Below are 18,726 nucleotides of genomic sequence, written 5' to 3'. Positions count from 1 at the left end.
ATATCTCTCCGCCTCTTATAGGCCTCTTCGATTAACTTCCTTTTATTATAAACTCATTAAAATTAATTTTTATATTTGTTTATATTCGACCTTCCTAATAGTAGGCGGTCTTTTACCGAAGTTAATAAACTTTGAGCCCGTCATTTCGGTTTTACCTGTTAACATATTATGCTATTTCCGCCACAGAGTTTGAAAGATTTTCTTTTACAGTCTCGTACTGTTTTCAAAGCTGAACTAACGTTTTGTTTTGTCTCTGCAGTTGTTGACGTTCAGAACGTTCAACTTGCACTCTATCGTTACGATAGAGAAAGAATGTTCACGGTTTCACGTTGCAGTAAGAGTAACCGTGTCTAGCGTTTTGTTCATTCTTTCTTAACTTAATGGTTTTGATCCTAATAAAGGAACTTTTCAGTTTTTTTTCCTTTAACAATAATATGTTTTAACGATATATATGATTGGGCTCTTCTCTCAGGTTCTAAGTCAAGAGAGAGAGAGAGAGAGAGAGAGATAGAGACGGAGGGAGAAAGAGGAGGATAAACGTTTCATTCAAGCCTGCCAGGCGTACGAGTAACGTCGTTATCGTTTTTTGCTCTTCTCCCTAGTCTCTTTAGGGGAAGAAACTAAACGTTTCTAGAGTGATCTAGTGTTTAGTCTCTTTCCAACCACTGAATTATCTTTCATTAGATTTTTCTGTTACATTGTAATTCTGTTTTCGCAATTACTAACTTTGAGAAAGGATAGAATTGCGTATTTCAGGTGCAAACCACTTAAAGTTTCGAGTTCAGTGAAATAAGTGCAAACAGAAATCAAAGTGATAAGTGATTAGTGCGTGAGGGTACTTTTGTGCGCGCCAGTCGTCCTCCCAGTCCGGGACCTCTTGCAAGCTCCCAAGCCCAGGGGAGAAGCAATGTCGAAGGGCATAAGGGTTCAGCAGGCCTTGATCGGCGCACAGAAGTATTCTCGGTGGTTGTGGGCGTGTCTTACCGAGACCGTCACTCCCACCCGCAGACGATTGAGCCCTTATTTTGCTCGTCTGCAGAAGAGATTAGGGGAGAAAATAAAGGCAGAGTAACGCTGGTCTCAGGTCTCAAGACTTCTTAAACGTTAAGTCCAGACCTATGCCAGACGTACGAAGTTAAAGTTCACAACCCGAATGCAGTCATTGGGTTAGCTCTGACTCTCCTCAGTCATCAGTTGATTACACTCCGCCTAAGAGGAGTAAGGTTCTGCCACAACAGATCTCTGCTGTTAAGGCTTTACCTCAGCAGAACTTAGTGTCTGCCGACCCCAAGTTAACTCTACTGCAGTACAGTCACAACTTTCGGTCTTGATGCGTGAGTGTCGGGCTGAGAGTGTTGCACCTCCTCCTCCGCCTACACTCCCTCCACCTGTTCTCGCTCCGCCTGTGCTCGCCCAGCCTGCACCTGCTCCGCCTGTGCTCGCCCAGCCTGCACCTGCTCCGCCTGGTCGCAGCACCATCTGCCAGGCGTACGATGTTGTGAACTCTACTACAGTCCATGCAAGCACAGCTTTCGGACTTGATGAGTGAGTGTCGGGCTGAGAGTGTTGCTCCTCCGCCTCCGCCTACACTCCCTCCTCCTACACTCGCTCCGCCTGATCACAGTACCATCTGCCAGGCGTACGATGTTGTGGACTCTACTACAGTCCATGCAAGCACAGCTTTCGGACTTGATGAGTGAGTGTCGGGCTGAGAGTGTTGCTCCTCCGCCTCCGCCTACACTCCCTCCTCCTACACTCGCTCCGCCTGATCACAGTACCATCTGCCAGGCGTATGATGTTGTGGACTCTACTACAGTCCATGCAAGCACAGCTTTCGGACTTGATGCGTGAGTGTCGGGCTGAGAGTGTTGCTCCTCCGCCTCCGCCTACACTCCCTCCACCTACACTCGCTCCGCCTGATCGCAGTACCACCTGCCAGCAGTTCCACCTGCCAGGCGTACGATGTTGAGACACGTGCTGAGTTTGCTGTCCCCTGTGGTGTTCAGCCTCCGCCTTTCTTAAGGCAACCTTTACATTGGGATCAGGAGGATTATACCTCTCTTCCTCCGCCTCCACTTGCTGCTCCACCAGTGATGCAACACTCGGTTGAGGTACAACAACCTCTCCCGTCCATGAGTCAGTTTCCTCAGCTCTTGCTGCAGCGAGCTCAACCCTCCATAAGGCAAGCACCACAACACCTTAGCCTTGCGCCTCAGGAGCCTCAGCTTGCGAGACATTTACCTTGTTCTGCGCAGCCTCTTCCTCATCGCGCTCCGCTCACACCACAGGAACTGGAACTTGCTACTCCGCTTCCGCCAACCGCTCAGCAAGCGCAACCCTTGGGTTCAACCACTCATGCTAGGAGTCAGCCTCCTCCACCCATGCGCCTTCCTTCTGCTTGTCTTTTATTCAGCCTTTGCAGACTGAGCCTCAGGTGTTCCCTCATCGGAGTCTTGAAGAGGAAACCACACTATTGTTGTTCCAGCTCGTTCTGACTCTGCTGTTCAGCATACCATGGTTTAAACCCCATGCAAGCATGCATAAAGCACTCTAGCACTGGTCATGGAATTTCTGAGAAATGTTAAACGCCATGCACACGCTCTGCTTTCCTTTCAGCAGGCTCTGCTTACAGCAGGCTCTGCTTACTACATGCTCAGCATTCAGGCATACTCTGCATACATCATGCTCTGCATACCTTACCGCATGCTTCTCAACACATCTTGGGTTGTTGCCAACTCACTAGACTGTCAAGCAGTTTCATAACGTTGCCTTCTAGTCTGCTGCTTTGCACCAGTGAACCCTCACTCAGAGAACTTAGCTTTTCTAGGATAAGGTCCCTGTAGATGAGAAAGTTCTTTTCTCCCTCCTTCTGATATTCCCTTGAGGACTCTGTCATTTGGAGGGAGCCTTTAGCTGCATAACCTCTTATGGACTTTTATTTAAGCATAACATGCTTACAGGGAAGGTAATGGTTTCACTTCAGCCGCTAATCCCGTCTGTTACCACACCTGCTCCCATAGACCTTGAGCTGTGTTGCATGACATGCAGTCCAAGCTTAGTCCTTGTTAGAGGATTTTTTGTTTACGGAGTCAATGTGTCACGGGGAAGACGTTCAACAACCAACAGAAGGGACTTGTTGTGACGCAGTGCGGCAACCTCAGCAACCCGTTAAGGAGTTGTCTGTACGACCCAGACAGTCTAGACAGATTCGGGTTGTCACTGTACTTCCTCGCTTGCCCATGATTGACAGTTTACAGACTGTGCAGCAGTATCATGATCTTGTGTCCGGCTCCGTCAGACGACTGGCTTTTAAGAGCTCCCTCAAGTCGTCGCTGTCTGGAGATTTTCAAATGGACTATGGATCTGACCAAGGAACTGGGCCTCCTGGTCAATTTTGAGGAGTCTCAGCTCGTTCCATCCCAGACCATTGTCTCCTTGGGTATGGATCTTCAGAGTCGAGCTTTTCGGACTTGTCCGTTGGCCCCAAGGATCTTCCAAGCCCTAGAATGCATCCAGAGCATGCTGAGAAGGAACCGATGCTTAGTCAGGCAGTGGATGAGTCTAACAGGGACACTTTCATCGCTGGCCCTGTTCATCGAGTTAGGGAGACTCCACCTCCGCCCCCTTCAGTATCATCTAGCTGCTCACTGGATAAAGGACATGACGCTAGAGACGGGCTCAGTTCCTGTTTCCGAAGAGATGAGGTCTACTCTAACGTGGTGGAAGAACAGCATTCTTCTCAAGGAAGGTCTACCTTTGGCTGTTCAGACCTCCGACCACCGTCTCTTCTCGGACGCATCGGACACGGGCTGGGGTGCGACACTGGGACAGGAATGCTCGGGAACATGGAATCAGGAGCAAAGGACACTTCACATCTATTGCAAGGAGTTGTTGGCAGTTCATTTGGCCTTGATAAACTTCAAGTCCCTCCAGCTTAACAAGGTGGTGGAGGTGAACTCCGACTACACCACAGCCTTGGCTTACATCTCCAAGCAGGGAGGGACTCATTCGAGGAAGTTGTTCGAGATCGCAAGGGACCTCCTCATTTGGTCAAAAGATCGAAAGCTCACGCTGGTAACGAGGCTCATTCAGGGCGATATGAATGTCATGGCAGATCGCCTCAGCCGGAAGGGTCAGGTCTTCCCCACAGAGTGGACCCTTCACAAGAATGTTTGCAGCAGACTTTGGGCCCTGTGGGGTCAGCCAACCATAGATCTATTCGCTACCTCGATGACCAAGAGGCTCCTCTTGTATTGTTCTCCGATTCCAGACCCAGCAGCAGTTCGCGTGGATGCCTTTCTGCTGGATTGGTCCCATCTCAACCTGTATGCATTCCCGCCGTTCAAGATTGTCAACAGGGTACTTCAGAAGTTCGCCTCTCACAAAGGGACACGGCTAACGTTGGTTGCTCCCCTCTGGCCCGCGAGAGAATGGTTCACTGAGGTACTGCAATGGCTGGTCGACGTTCCCAGGACTCTTCCTCCTAGAGTGGACCTTCTGCGTCAACCTCACGTAAAGAAGGTACACCCAACCTCCACGCTCTTCGTCTGACTGCCTTCAGACTATCGAAAGACTCTCAAGAGCTAGAGGCTTTTCGAAGGAGGCAGCCAGAGCGATTGCCAGAGCAAGGACGACATCCACTCTCAGAGTCTATCAGTCTTAATGGGAAGTCTTCCGAAGCTGGTGCAAGGCCAATGCAGTTTTCCTCAACCAGTACCAATGTAACCCAGATTGCTGACTTCCTGTTACATCTAAGGAACGTAAGATCCCTATCAGCTCCTACGATCAAGGGTTACAGAAGTTTGTTGGCAGCGGTTTTCCGCCACAGAGGCTTGGATCTTTCCTCCAACAAAGATCTACAGGACCTCCTTAGGTCTTTTGAGACCTCAAAGGAACGTCGGTTGTCCACTCCAGGCTGGAATCTAGACGTGGTCCTAAGGTTCCTAATGTCATCAGGATTTGAACCGCTCCAATCAGCCTCTTTTAAGGACCTCACATTAAAAACTCTTTTCCTCGTGTGCTTAGCAACAGGTAAAAGAGTAAGTGAGATCCACGCCTTCAGCAGGAACATAGGTTTCACATCTGAAACGGCTACATGTTCCTTGCAGCTCGGTTTTTTGGCTAAAAACGAGCTTCCTTCCCGTCCTTGGCCTAAGTCGTTCGAGATCCCAAGCCTGTCCAACATGGTGGGGAACGAACTGGAGAGAGTACTTTGCCCAGTTAGAGCTCTTAAGTACTATCTAAGAAGGTCAAAACCATTACGAGGACAATCAGAAGCCTTATGGTGTGCTATCAAGAAGCCTTCTCTACCAATGTCTAAGAACTCAGTTTCTTACTACATCAGGCTTCTGATTAGAGAAGCAAATTCTCATCTGAAGGAAGAAAACCTTGCTTTGCTGAAGGTAAGGACACATGAAGTGAGAGCTGTGGCTACTTCAGTGGCCTTCAAACAGAACCGTTCTCTGCAGAGTGTTATGGATGCAACCTATTGGAGAAACAAGTCAGTGTTCGCATCATTCTATCTCAAAGATGTCCAGTCTCTTTACGAGTACTGCTACACCCTGGGTCCATTCGTAGCAACGAATGCAGTAGTAGGCGAGGGCTCAGCCACTACATTCCCATAATCCCATAACTTTTTAACCTTTCTCTTGAATACTTTTTATGGGTTGTACGGTCGGCTAAGAAGCCTTCCACATCCTTGTTGATTTGGCGGGTGGTCAATTCTTTCTTGAGAAGCGCCAAGGTTAAAGGTTGTGATGAGGTCCTTTAGTATGGGTTGCAGCCCTGTATACTTTAGCACCTTTGAGTTGATTCAGCCTCCCAAGAGGAACGCTGCGCTCAGTAAGGAAGACGATCTTATTAAAGGCAGAGTAACGGTTCAAGTCGACTTCCTTACCAGGTACTTATTATTTCATTGTTATTGTGGATAACTGATTATATGAAATATGGGATACTTAGCTATCCTTTAATCTTGTACACTGGTTTTCACCCACCCCCCTGGGTGTGAATCAGCTACATGATTATCGGGTAAGTTTAATATTGAAAAATGTTATTTTTATTAATAAAATAAATTTTTGAATATACTTACCCGATAATCATGATTTAATCGACCCTCCCTTCCTCCCCATAGAGAACCAGTGGACCGAGGAATAATTGAGGAGGTGTCAACAAGAAGTACTTGAGTACCTGGCCACAGGTGGCGCTGGTAAATACACCCCCTTCTAGTATTGTGATAGCTGGCGTATCCCTCCATAGAATTCTGTCGGGCAACGGAGTTGACAGCTACATGATTATCGGGTAAGTATATTCAAAAATTTATTTTATTAATAAAAATAACATTTTGAGACGACTGACACTCCTCCCAGTCCGCAGACAAACCGATTTTTGGAGTAGAGTTGGGTAAAGAATTTTAAGTTTTCTCACTCAAATCAAGTATCCTACCTGTAGTTTTTACGCTACCATCCTATGATAGAAAAAAAGAAGCGACAGTTCCCATGTAATTAATTAGACTTTGAGCTGATCTGATGATAATAATTGAGGGACATCCGTATTTTTCAATTTTTATGCATTTTAAAATAACAGAAGTTATCACTGAAAAATGCATACAGTATTTTAGAAGGGAAACATATACGAGAGCACTACCTAACCCAAGGTTCCTTAACTAACCTACCCTTTGAGTTGTATCCTTACCTACCCTATGAGTTGTATCCTTACCTACCCTATGAGTTGTATCCTTACCTACCCTATGAGTTGTATCCTTACCTACCCTATGAGTTGTATCCTTACCTACAGAGGGGGTAGACCCATCCTTAGACCTTCGTATCCTTAGCCATCCTTGCTAGAGTGTAGACATATCAGCGTCATCCTCTCTCTCTCCCTCGCTCACTTTGGGTTATTCTTGTTTACTTTCATAGATAAAAACTTTGTGTAAATATATGACACTTTGATTTCTAGCTAAACACATGAACCATATATTTTTCCTACTCTCTATCTTGTGTTTTATGCATTTCTGACCTTGACAATTTAGGCAAAGTACCCACTTGTGAGTTTTTGAACCCCCCCCCCTCCTCATATAAAGACAATTATGTGGGACCCTAGTAGAAACCAGGGGTTTTTGGGTGGGGAAATCCCAAAAACGAGGGATTTACAGCAACTTTAACGGTCAGAAATGCAAAATAAACTCAAAATAACCAGTTGGAAAAATATTTTGTCTATGTAAGTGACTAAAGATTAAAGTGTCATGATTATCTATGATTCACTTCACGGTCCTAATAGTTTTTGCTCTGCTGTAGCTCACTACACTCGCAAAATTAATATCATATCATTGCATATATGTTCTGGCAAATGGTACATGATGAGCTGCCCTCGCAAGCCCTGTGGATAATTATTTCGTGGTTATATCTGTAAACTTCTAATGGTTTTTGCTCCGCCATGGCTCGCTGCTGTCGCAAGATTAACCCTTTTACCCCCAAAGGACGTACTGGTACGTTTCACAAAACTCATCCCTTTACCCCCATGGACGTACCGGTACGTCCTTGCATAAAAATGCTATTTACATTTTTTTTTTTTGCATATTTTTGATAATTTTTTGAGAAATTTCAGGCATTTTCCAAGAGAATGAGACCAACCTGACCTCTCTATGTAAAAAATTAAGGCTGTTAGACCAATTTTTAAAAAATATACTGCAAAATGTGCTTGGAAAAAAATAACCCCATGCGGGTTAAGGGTTGGAAATTTCCAAATAGCCTGGGGGTAAAAGGGTTAACGGTACATCACTGCATCTATGTTCTAGCAAGTGGTACATGTTGACCTGCACTTGTTATCCCTGTCCGTCATTATTACAGAGATATTCTTTATTTTCGTACTAGCAACAATAGCTATACACTGAACGGAAAGTTTTCATTACTGTAGAGTACACAAAAATTAATATGATAGCATGTGGCCACCGATGGAAAAGATTATAACTGTTAGGGACATATCTCCCTGGTTCGATGGGGAGCCAGGTAGAGAAAAATAAAGAAAAAAAGGGGATTTTGACATAGGAAAAATCTATTTTTGGGTGAGATAACCATGTCGTCCTTATGGAAGTTAACCCTTTTACCCTCAGGCTATTTGGAAATTTCCAACCCTTTACCCCCAGGGGGTTATTTTTTTCCCAGCACAATTTGCAGCATATTTTTTTTTAAATTGCTCTAACAGCCTTAATTTTGTCATAGAGAGGTCAGGTTGGTCTCATTCTCTTGGAAAATGCCTTAATTTTCTCAAAAAATTATCAAAAATATGAAAAAAAAAATTTTTATAGCATTTTTTTGCAAGGACGTACCAGTACTGTACGTCCATGGGGGTAAAGGGATGGCTTTTGTGAAACGTACCAGTACGTCCTTTGGGGGTAAAAGGGTTAAATATCCACAGTAGAGAGCTGCTTAGAGGAACTAATATCTGGACAACATGGCTTGAGCCCAAAACAACATAAAGAAAAGATGTGGTGTCGGTTAAAAACAGGAGGTGCTTGGGTGGAATACAAAATTGTAAAATTCCAATGTAATTTTTATTAAGAAGAAACAAAACTGAATGCAGTCAGCCCTCCTTATTCGTAGGGGTTAGGTAACAGAGACACCCACAAAATACGAGCATCCTCAAATACTTGCTGCCCTAAGGTGAGTTAACTCCTAATCTAACAACTCCCTGTCCATTTCCTACGCACGGTTGAATAACACACATAGTAACCCACTGTACTGCCCAATATTGTTCCTACTTGGTTTCTGTCATAGTACAAGTATTGTGTTAATGAATGAGCACATTTCGGTAAATCTACAGTACACATAATGAGTCATTGCCACTCTTATACGTCGTCGGCGCCCACTCGTGTCCGAGTATTGGGTTCTGTCGTTAGCCATCAGCCTCCTATCTATGGGGTGGGTGCTTATGTCTGATGTGGCTGTTAAGTCCTAGTCTGTGGTGGAAGAGTCGCGGACAGTGTTCAAAAGGGAGGGTAGGTGGTGGGCGGGGCTGTTCTAATCGCTCTCTCCTACTTCTCCTCCTAGCCTCCTCATTTTGTCTCCTCCTCTCCTCGAAATCCAACAAAACATTGTTGTTCCTATCTAACAACATTCGCTGATACTGCATTGTATATTACTGCAATATATGTTCAGTACTATTACTACAGTACAACTTAATTAGCTAAAGTAACACTCTCAAGCATTCGCTGTTTTTAGCAGGTCAATTCGCATCATTTGACAAGTCACTGCACTATAGCCTACATTACACATTGGGTATGTTTTTTCTTATTTACATATAGTATTACAATACTGTAGAGTCTAGTTGATATAACAATACTGTGCATTACTGTAATACAGTATGTACTACATTAACAGTGAAAATTAACATTACATTGTATACAAACACCACTAACCACTTTTGTCCGAAGTTCTACTCATTATCATGTTGTCAATGAATGATTTGAAGTTTTCTGGCATCCTAACATTGATGGCCATTAATGCTGATTTTTCAATATTAAACTTACCCGATGATCATATAGCTGTCAGCTCTGCTGCCCGACAGAAAAACCTACGGGCGGAATACGCCAGCGATCGCTATACAGGTGGGGGTGTACATCAACAGCGCCATCTGTCAAGTAGGTACTCAAGTACTCGATGTCAACACAGAACCAATTTTCTCTCTGTCGTGCCACTGGCAAGACCTACTAAATACGCTGTTACTAACTGGATTTGTTTTCACAACTATTTGGTGAAGTACACTATTCCAGTTTTGAGCTTTCGCTATGCAGGGGTTTTATCTTCATTTCAAAACTTGAACTCGTTTTGGATAGATTTAATTAGGGTGACAAAGAGAGTATGGACTCTCTTTCACTTTTAAATGGCCGACCCTTCCCTTAGACGGAAGTGTGTTTAGGTTTTTAGTAATTTTGCTTAACACGTTATAGATCTATATTTTATATCTCTCCGCCTTTATTAGGCCTCTTCGATTAACTTTCCTTTTATTATAAACATATAAAAATAAATTTTTATGTTTTGTTTATATGCGACCTTTCCTGATAGTAGGCGGTCCTAACTTGGAACCAAAGTTAATCAACGTTGAGCCCGTTATATCGTATTTAACCTTTAAAGAATTTAAAACTTTTTAAATTTAATGTTTTATGAAAGAATTTCTTTGATAGTCTCGTACTGTTTGCAAAGATGAACTAACATTTAGTTTTTTTAGTCTACGCAGTTGACGTTCAGGACGTTCAACATGCGCTCTATCGTTACGATAGAGAGAGAGTGTATCACGGTTTCACTTTGCAGTAAGAGTAAACCGATTCTAGCGTTTCGTTCATTCTTTCTTAGCTTAAATGTTTTAAATTCTAAATTAAAGGAACTTTTTATTTGGAAAACCTTTCAGTTTTTTTCCTTTAGCATATCATGTTTTGACGATACATAATTGGGCTCTTCTCTCAGGTGCGAAATCTAGAGAGAAAGAGAGAGATAGAGACGGAGGGAGAGAGAGGAAAAAAAAAAACGTTTCGTTCAAGCGGGTAACGTTGTTCTCGTTTTACTCTCCTCCCTAGTCGCTGTAGGGGAAGAAGGTAAAACGTTTCTAGGGTTTTATTCTTGTTCCCAGGCTATGTGCAGTGAGAGATAGTAAACGTAGTTTATTTGAACTAGTGTTTAGTCTCTTTCCCAGCCACTGAATTCTTTATCTTTATATATGTTTTCTGTTGCATTATACGACTGTTTTCGCAATTACTACCTTTTAATGAAGGGTAGGATTGCGTGTTTCAGGGAAATCAGTAAAAGTTTCGATTTCAGTGAAATAAGTGCAAAACAGAAAATCAAAGTGATAAAGTGATTTGCGCAAAGTGTTACAGTGTTGCGTCCGAGGGTTCGTCTGTTCGTGCCTGTCGTTCACCTAGTCCGGGACCTCTTGCAAGCTCCCAAGCCCAGGGGAGAAGTAATGTCGAACGACTTATGGGTTCGTCAGGCCTTGATCAACGAACAGACGTTTCCCTCCGTGGTTTCGGGCGTATCTACCCGAGATCGCCCCACCCACACAAAGACGAGAGAGCCCATTTACTTCTCGTCTGCGGAAGAGGTTTCTCGTAAGAAACCTTGGACCAAGGTCTCGCAGCTTATTAAGTGCAAGTCGGTCCCTTCCGCGCAAGTCCAACGGCCCAGGTGTAGCCACTGGGTCAGTTCGGACTCGCTGCAGTCTTCCGATGACTGCACACCTCCTAAGAGAGGTAAAGTGGTACCGCAACAGGCAGTAACTCCGTCTGTTGCCGCACCCGCTGTTTTAGACCCTCAGTCACGACGGACAGTAGCTCCGTCTGTTGCCGCTTTTGTAGACCCTAAGTGGTCTTTACTGCAGTCTATGCAGACTCAGTTAGCTGCGGTTATGCAGGAGTTTCGTGCGGAGAAGGTTGACACTGCTCCCGTTAGCCTACAACCTGCCACGGTTGTGCGCCCAGCTCATGCTGAGGCTGCCTGCTCCCACACTCCGGCTGCGGAGAGGTTGGCGCTGCACCCATTAGCCTACAACCTGCCACGGTTGTGCGCCCAGCAGACGCTGAGGCTGCCTGCTCCCACACTCCGGCTGTGAGAGCTCCTCCACCCATGCGCAGTCGACCCTGCCAGACGCATGCTGACTCCCACAGACGCACGGAGCACTCCGTTGCCGTGCGTGAGCTACCACAACAACAGGAGGGTGGAGTTAAGCTGCCGTGTTTTGACACGGTGCGTCAGCCTCCGCAACCCACTGTGGTTACCGCCACTCGCCCGCAGCAGACTAGTCAGTCAGGAGTTGAGGCTTCCCCACACAGCTTTGGTTGTTGCCAGCTCACAGACTGTCAAGCAGTTACATGACGTTGCCTTCTGGTCTGCTACTAATGCACCAGTGCTGTATGTCCTCACGCACCTGTTGTGGTTGACAGTTCAGTTTTTGACAGTTCACAGACTGTCAAGCAGTTACATAACGTTGCCTTCTGGTCTGCTGCTTATGCACCAGTGAGACCCTCACTGAGATTACCTAGCTTTTCTCGGACAAGGTTCCTATAGATGAGAAAGTGCTGTTCTCCCTCCTACTGATATTCCTTTGAGGACTCTGTCATTTGGAGAGGAGCCTTAAGCTGCTTAGCCTCCTATGGACTTTAATTAAAGCATAACAAGGCTTCCAGGGATGGTAAATGGTTCCGCTTCAGTCGCTAACCCCGTCTGTTGCCACACCTGCTCCCGTAGACCCTAATGGGCTTTGCTGCAAGACATACAGTCCAAGCTTGTGTCCTTGATAGAGGACTTTTTACGGAGAAGAACCTTCTGGCCAACAACCTTCCTACCGGTTGGTTGTGCGCCCTGTTGACGCTGAGGTATCCTTCTCGCGTCCGCCAGTTGAGGTGGTTCCTCCACCGATGCGACCCAGTGTGGGTTGCCAGTCGCACGTTGACGTTAAGCGACGCTCGGAGGTGGTTGTTGACGTTCAGTGTGTCACTAGGAAGACGTTCAACAACCAGCAGAGGTGACTTGTTGTGACGCAGTGCGTCAACCTCAGCAACCCGGTAGGGTGTTGACTGCACAACCCAGACAGTCTAGACAGTTTCGGGTTGACGCTGTACTTCCTCGCGTCCCCATGGTTGACAGTTCACAGACTGTGCAGCAGTACCATGATCTTGTGTCCGGCTCCGTCACGCATCCACCAGTGCGACCGGATTCAGCGAGTCAGACGTTGCCCACTCCGTTGCCGTTTCCTCATCAGTTTCGGATGAGGAACCCTCTGATGAGGACGTTGCTGAACAAGACGATCAACCCCCAGCCCTGCTATCCATCCAGAAGATGCTGAAGAAGGAACGCTGCCCTGTCAGGCTGTGGATGAGTCTGGTAAGGACACTGTCATCCGTGGTTCAATTTGTGTCACTTGGAAGACTACACCTCCGTCCTCTTCTGTATCATCTAGCTTTTCACTGGAAAAAGGACAAGACGCTAGAAGCGGTCTCGATCCCGGTTTCCGGAAAGATAAATTCTGGTCTGACTTGGTGAAAGGACTTTATCAACCTTAGAAAGGGTCTTCCCCTGACTGTTCAGACTCCCAACCACGTTCTCTTCTCGGACGCATCGGACGTAGGCTGGGGTGCGACATTAGGCGGTAGGGAATGCTCGGGATTATGGAACTCGAGTCAAAGGACAATGCATTTCAACTGCAAGAAGCTACTGGCAGTACGTCTGACCTGGAAAAGCTTCAGGTCTCTCCTTCAAGGCAAAGTGGTGGAGGTGAACTCGGACAACACCCGGCTTTGACGTACATCTCCAAGCAAGGAGGGACCTACTCTCTGACATGGTACGAGTTCGCAAGGGACCTCCTCACCTGGTCAACAGGTCTAGACTTTTCACTAGTAACGAGGTTCGTCCAAGGCAACTTGAATGTCATAGCAGATTGTCTCAGTAGGAAGGGACAAATAATTCCAACAGATTGGACCCTCCACAAGGATGTATGCAAGAGACTTTGGGCCACCTGGGGCCAGCCAACCATAGATCTCTTCGCAACCTCGATGACCAAGAGGCTCCCAATAGTTTGCTCACCTATCCCGGACCCAGCAGTAGTTCATATAGATGCCTTTCTACTAGATTGGTCACATCTAGATCTATATGCATTCCCTCCGTTCAAGATTGTCAACAAGGTACTGCAGAAGTTCGCCTCTCACGAAGGGACAAGGTTGACGCTAGTTGCTTCCCTCTGGCCCGCGAGAGAATAACTCACCGAGGTACTTCGATGGCTAGTAGACGTTCCCAGAACACTTCCCCTAAGGGTGGACCTTCTACGTCAGCCACGCGTAAAGAAGGTACACCAAGGCCTCCACGCTCTTCGTCTGACTGCCTTCAGACTATCGAAAGACTCTCGAGAGCTAGAGGCTTTTCGAAGGAGGCAACCAGAGCGTTTGCTAGAGCAAGGAGAACATCCACCCTTAGAATCTACCAATCGAAGTGGGAAATCTTCCGAAACTGGTGCAAGTCAGTATCCGTATCCTCGACCAGTACCTCTGTAACTCAATAGCTGACTTTCTCTTATATCTGAGGAAAGAACGATCTCTTTCAGCTCCCACTATCAAGGGTTACAGAAGCATGTTGGCATCAGTCTTCCGTCACAGAGGCTTAGATCTTTCCAACAATAAAGATCTACAAGACCTCCTTAAGTCTTTTGAGACCACGAAGGAGCGTCGTTTGGTTACACCTGGTTGGAATTTAGACGTGGTACTAAGATTCCTTATGTCAGACAGGTTCGAACCGCTTCAATCAGCCTCCCTGAAAGATCTCACCTTTAAGACCCGTTTCCTGATATGCTTAACCACAGTTAAAAGAGTCAGTGAGATTCATGCCTTCAGCAAGAACATCGGATTCTCATCCGAAACGGCTACATGTTCTACAACTTGGTTTTCTAGCCAAACACGAGCTGCCTTCTCGGCCTTGACCAATATCGTTCGATATTCCAAACTTATCGTATGGTTGGAAATGAACTAGAAAGAGTATTATGTCCTGTAAGAGCTCTTAAGTTCTATTTAAAAACCTTTACGAGGCCCGTCTGAAGCTTTATGGTGTTCAGTTAAGAATCCATCTTTGCCTATGTCAGAGAATTCTTTATCCTATTTTATCAGACTGTTAATACGAGAAGCTCATTCCCATCTGAATGAGGAAGACCAAGCTTTGCTGAAGGTAAGGACACACGAAGTTAGAGCTGTCGCAACTTCCGTGGCCTTTAAACAAAATAGATCTCTGCAAAGTATATTCGACGCAACCTATTGGAAAAGCAAATCAGTGTTCGCGTCTTTTATCTTAAGAATGTCCAGTCTCTTTACGAGAACTGCTACACTCTGGGACCATTCGTAGCAACGAGTGCAGTAGTGGTGAGGGCTCCACCACTACAATTCCCTAATTCCATAACCTTTTTAATCTTTCTCTTGAAATGTTTTATTATTGTTTTTGGGTTGTCCGGAAGGCTAAGAAGCCTTTCGCATCCTACTTGATTTGGCGGGTGGTCAAAGTCATTTCTTGAGAAGCGCCTAGATTAGAGGTTTTGATGAGGACCTTTAGTATGGGTTGCAACCCTTCATACTTCAGCTCCTAGGAGTCGCTCAGCATCCTATGAGGATCGCGAGGCTCAGTAAGGAAGACGTACTTAAAAAGGCAGAGTAATTGTTCAAGTCGACTTCCTTGCCAGGTACTTATTTATTTTATGTTTGTTATTTTGAATAACTGCTAAAATGAAATACGGAATACTTAGCTCATAATAATGTCAACATGTAATGCTGGTCTCTACCCACCCCCTGGGTGTGAATCAGCTATTTGATCATCGGGTAAGTTTAATATTGAAAAATGTTATTTTCATTAGTAAAATAAATTTTTGAATATACTTACCCGATGATCATAAATTAAAGGACCCACCCATCCTCCCCAATAGAGACCCAGTGGACAGAGGAGAAAATTGGTTCTGTGTTGACATCGAGTACTTGAGTACCTACTTGACAGATGGCGCTGTTGATGTACACCCCCACCTGTATAGCGATCGCTGGCGTATTCCGCCCGTAGGTTTTTCTGTCGGGCAGCAGAGCTGACAGCTATATGATCATCGGGTAAGTATATTCAAAAATTTATTTTACTAATGAAAATAACATATTTATCATAAATACTTAGAGTAAAGAAGAAAATATTCAATTAAAACCATAAAAGCAAATTTGCTATAAAAGTTAAATAGCTTTCAGGAGACCTGCTTCTGAAATAAATCTAAAAATGCTGCTAGCTTTGTACAACACATCATATATAAGGATCTTGGCAAGGAGGAACCTGCCATCCTCACCTCAAGCCTCAAACACATATCTGCTTCCTTACGCTCTATGAGTGGAGCATTCATTTAACAAATGCCTCACTGTCAAGGGTATCAAACAGTCTTCGCAATGTGGTTGGTGTTGGCCAGCTAGTAGAAACCCACGTCATCCAAGTGTGAGCAATGCGGAGACGATAGAGTAGTCTCCCACTTTCAGGGCATCCCGTTATACGTCCTAGGGGATATAACTGTACTTATTTCCCTTGTAAGGACAGTGAGACAAGCGTCACCAAGATCAACTGATACTTTATTCAAATGTGCACGGGAGTATATTACAAGGTGCGGACGGAAAGGTAGGATGGCGCTGGCGCCAAATAAGATTGAAGTGCCCGCCAAAATATATGTGTTTTCTTACACTTACAAATATGCGAATTATGAGTTAACAGAAACATGTAATGAAATGATACATATGTCAAAATGTAGCTCTGATAGAGCGGAATACATATACATGGGAAACCACGGTGTGGCGACAAGGAGAATTCAAATAAATAAAACATTTGTCGATTTTCTGGACGACGAAGGGAGCGGTGTCCTTACACCCTCATCTTATTCTCAAATAAACTATCCCAATGGTATCGCCAATTATTGTAAATGAAATTCTTAATTGTAGGTAAAAAATCATTACAGGGAATGGGATACCTTCTTGCTAGCAACTCGGCTGCAACATTCTTTGCCAGTGAATCTGCCTCCTCATTTCCATGCAACTCTTGAAGCGTGATCTCTTGCATACATATACTGTATACCGTAGTCACAAAAATCACTACGCCCTATGTTATGTATGTACAGTACGAACGATTTTGTGAAAAAAAAATATATTCATTAGTGAAATTCATGTAACTACAAAAGTAGGGTACGTACAGTACTGATCAAGTATGTACGTACGGTGTAAGGACAGTGAGACAAGCGTCACCAAGATCAACTGATACTTTATTCAAATGTGCATGGGAGTATATTACAAGGTGCGGACGGAAAGGTAGGATGGCGGTGGCGCCAAATCAGAATGCATTGCCCGCCAAAATATATGTGTTTTCTTACACTTACAAATATACGAATTATGAGGTAACAGAAACATGTAATGAAATGATACATATGTCAAAATGTAGCTCTGATGGAGCGGAATACATATACATGGGAAACCACGGTGTGGCGAAAGGAGAATTCAAATAAATAAACAATTTGTTGATTTTCTGGACGACGAAGGGAGCGGTGTCCTTACAACGGTACTTACTGATCATGTGTGTACAGTGCGTACCATACTTACAAACATACAGTTCAATACAGTATTTTAATCACTATGTAAAGTATTTACCAAAACATGTACAGTAATAGTACTTACCGGAAAATATTGATTAGGTGAATGGTTAAAAGACATGCAGTTACAAATGGATGAAATAAACGACGAAAGGGCATACTGCATCTTCCCATGTACTGTACTCACTAAGTGAAATTTGGTTATGAAAAACTAAAAAGTTACGTACAGTACCACACTAGATGAATGAAACTTAAAAAAATTTGAAAAATATTGGTTCCTTATACTGTATTGTATTAAATTTGTACAAGCACAGTATTCAAATTTTAAGTTACCTGTACTTGATACAGTATAGTAATTTACTTTATATTTTTACTTTACAACTCTGGTAACTGAACTTTAAACTTTACAAATGGAAAATTTAGAAAAATATCTTTCGATTCTGCAAGGGGAGGGGAAATAGTCTACGTCATCATCACTGAGCTCCATTGTGGTTTCTGGTAGAGGTGTTGTTCGAGGAATGATTTAAGGAATCAAGAGATTCTGTGGTTGGAGGAGGAGGTAGTGATGGCTCAGGCTCAGTGGGTGGTGGCGGTGGCTGTTTATCGCGATGGGGAAATAACATTGAATGATCCATAGTGTACGCCCTTTGCTGTGACTCTTTCTCCAACTATGACATCTCTGCTAACTTCTTGAGCATGATTCCTTCATCCTCCTTGACCAGTTTATCGGCCTCCTTCTCTTCCCCACTTACTGAACAGACTAATTCAGCCGGGTTCTTGTCAGTCAGGTCCTGATGATGACCATCTAGTAACTACAAGATATGATCCTCAGCCACTTAAGTGAAGCCTTCGACTACTTTCGCCAAAGTCACGATTTTCTTGATAGTCTCTTCACATACCCTGGCCACACACGTTTCCAGCAGTCATTCACGGTTTTGGGCTTGACAATGTTAAAGGCATCCTGGACAATCAACAGACACTTGGCTATCATGAATCCCTCCCAAAACTGGATAACGTTCAGGTCAGGGTCGTTGTCGATGACTTTTCTGAGTTTCATCATCATTCGTTGGCTATAGTTGGCTTTGAAATTCTTGATTACCCGCTGTTCCATAGACTGGATGAGGTGAGTTGTATTAGGAAGTAAGAACACCCCTTGAACTTTAGGCATCGTTATCCCAACAGAGGATGGATATCTGCGTGCATTTTCAAGGGTAAGGACCTCCTAGAACTCCTTGCTCTTACTCTTGAGGAAGTCCTTCACCTCCAACAAGAAGCAGTACTGAAACCAGCTCAAGAAGGGCTCCTTTGTTGTCGCGTTTATGAGGATTTGTAAGAACTGTAATACAGTATTTCATATACTGTACTGTAAAATCACACTGTTACGTGACAGATACTTTAACATGATACATAATACAATACGGTACTGTACTTGTACTGTACCATACAAATTTTTTTAACAAGACACTCAAAACTAAATGGAACCATCAATAAAAGAAATAGTTAATTTTGCTGTACAGGATATCCATAATTGATCCGTAACTGGAATACAAACCACGCTATTTATTAGTGGTATTACTTTCTGTGAAGCTGAAATGACGAGCCATTAGAATT

The 18,726-nt window shown here is 44.4% G+C and overlaps 1 protein-coding gene across 2 annotated transcripts in view; it reads left to right on the top strand.

Moving 5' to 3' along the window:
• LOC137648968 (nicotinamide phosphoribosyltransferase-like) overlaps nucleotides 1-18,726 on the top strand; it is a 151,437-nt gene that overhangs the window by 1,123 nt on the left and 131,588 nt on the right. The window lies entirely within an intron of this gene.

Source organism: Palaemon carinicauda, chromosome 1 (genome assembly GCF_036898095.1).
Source record: "Palaemon carinicauda isolate YSFRI2023 chromosome 1, ASM3689809v2, whole genome shotgun sequence".
In the NCBI taxonomy this organism is placed as follows: Eukaryota; Metazoa; Arthropoda; class Malacostraca; order Decapoda; family Palaemonidae; genus Palaemon; species Palaemon carinicauda.
The sequence above is the reverse complement of the archived record's forward strand: the minus strand, read 5'-3'. Positions and strand labels throughout refer to the sequence as shown.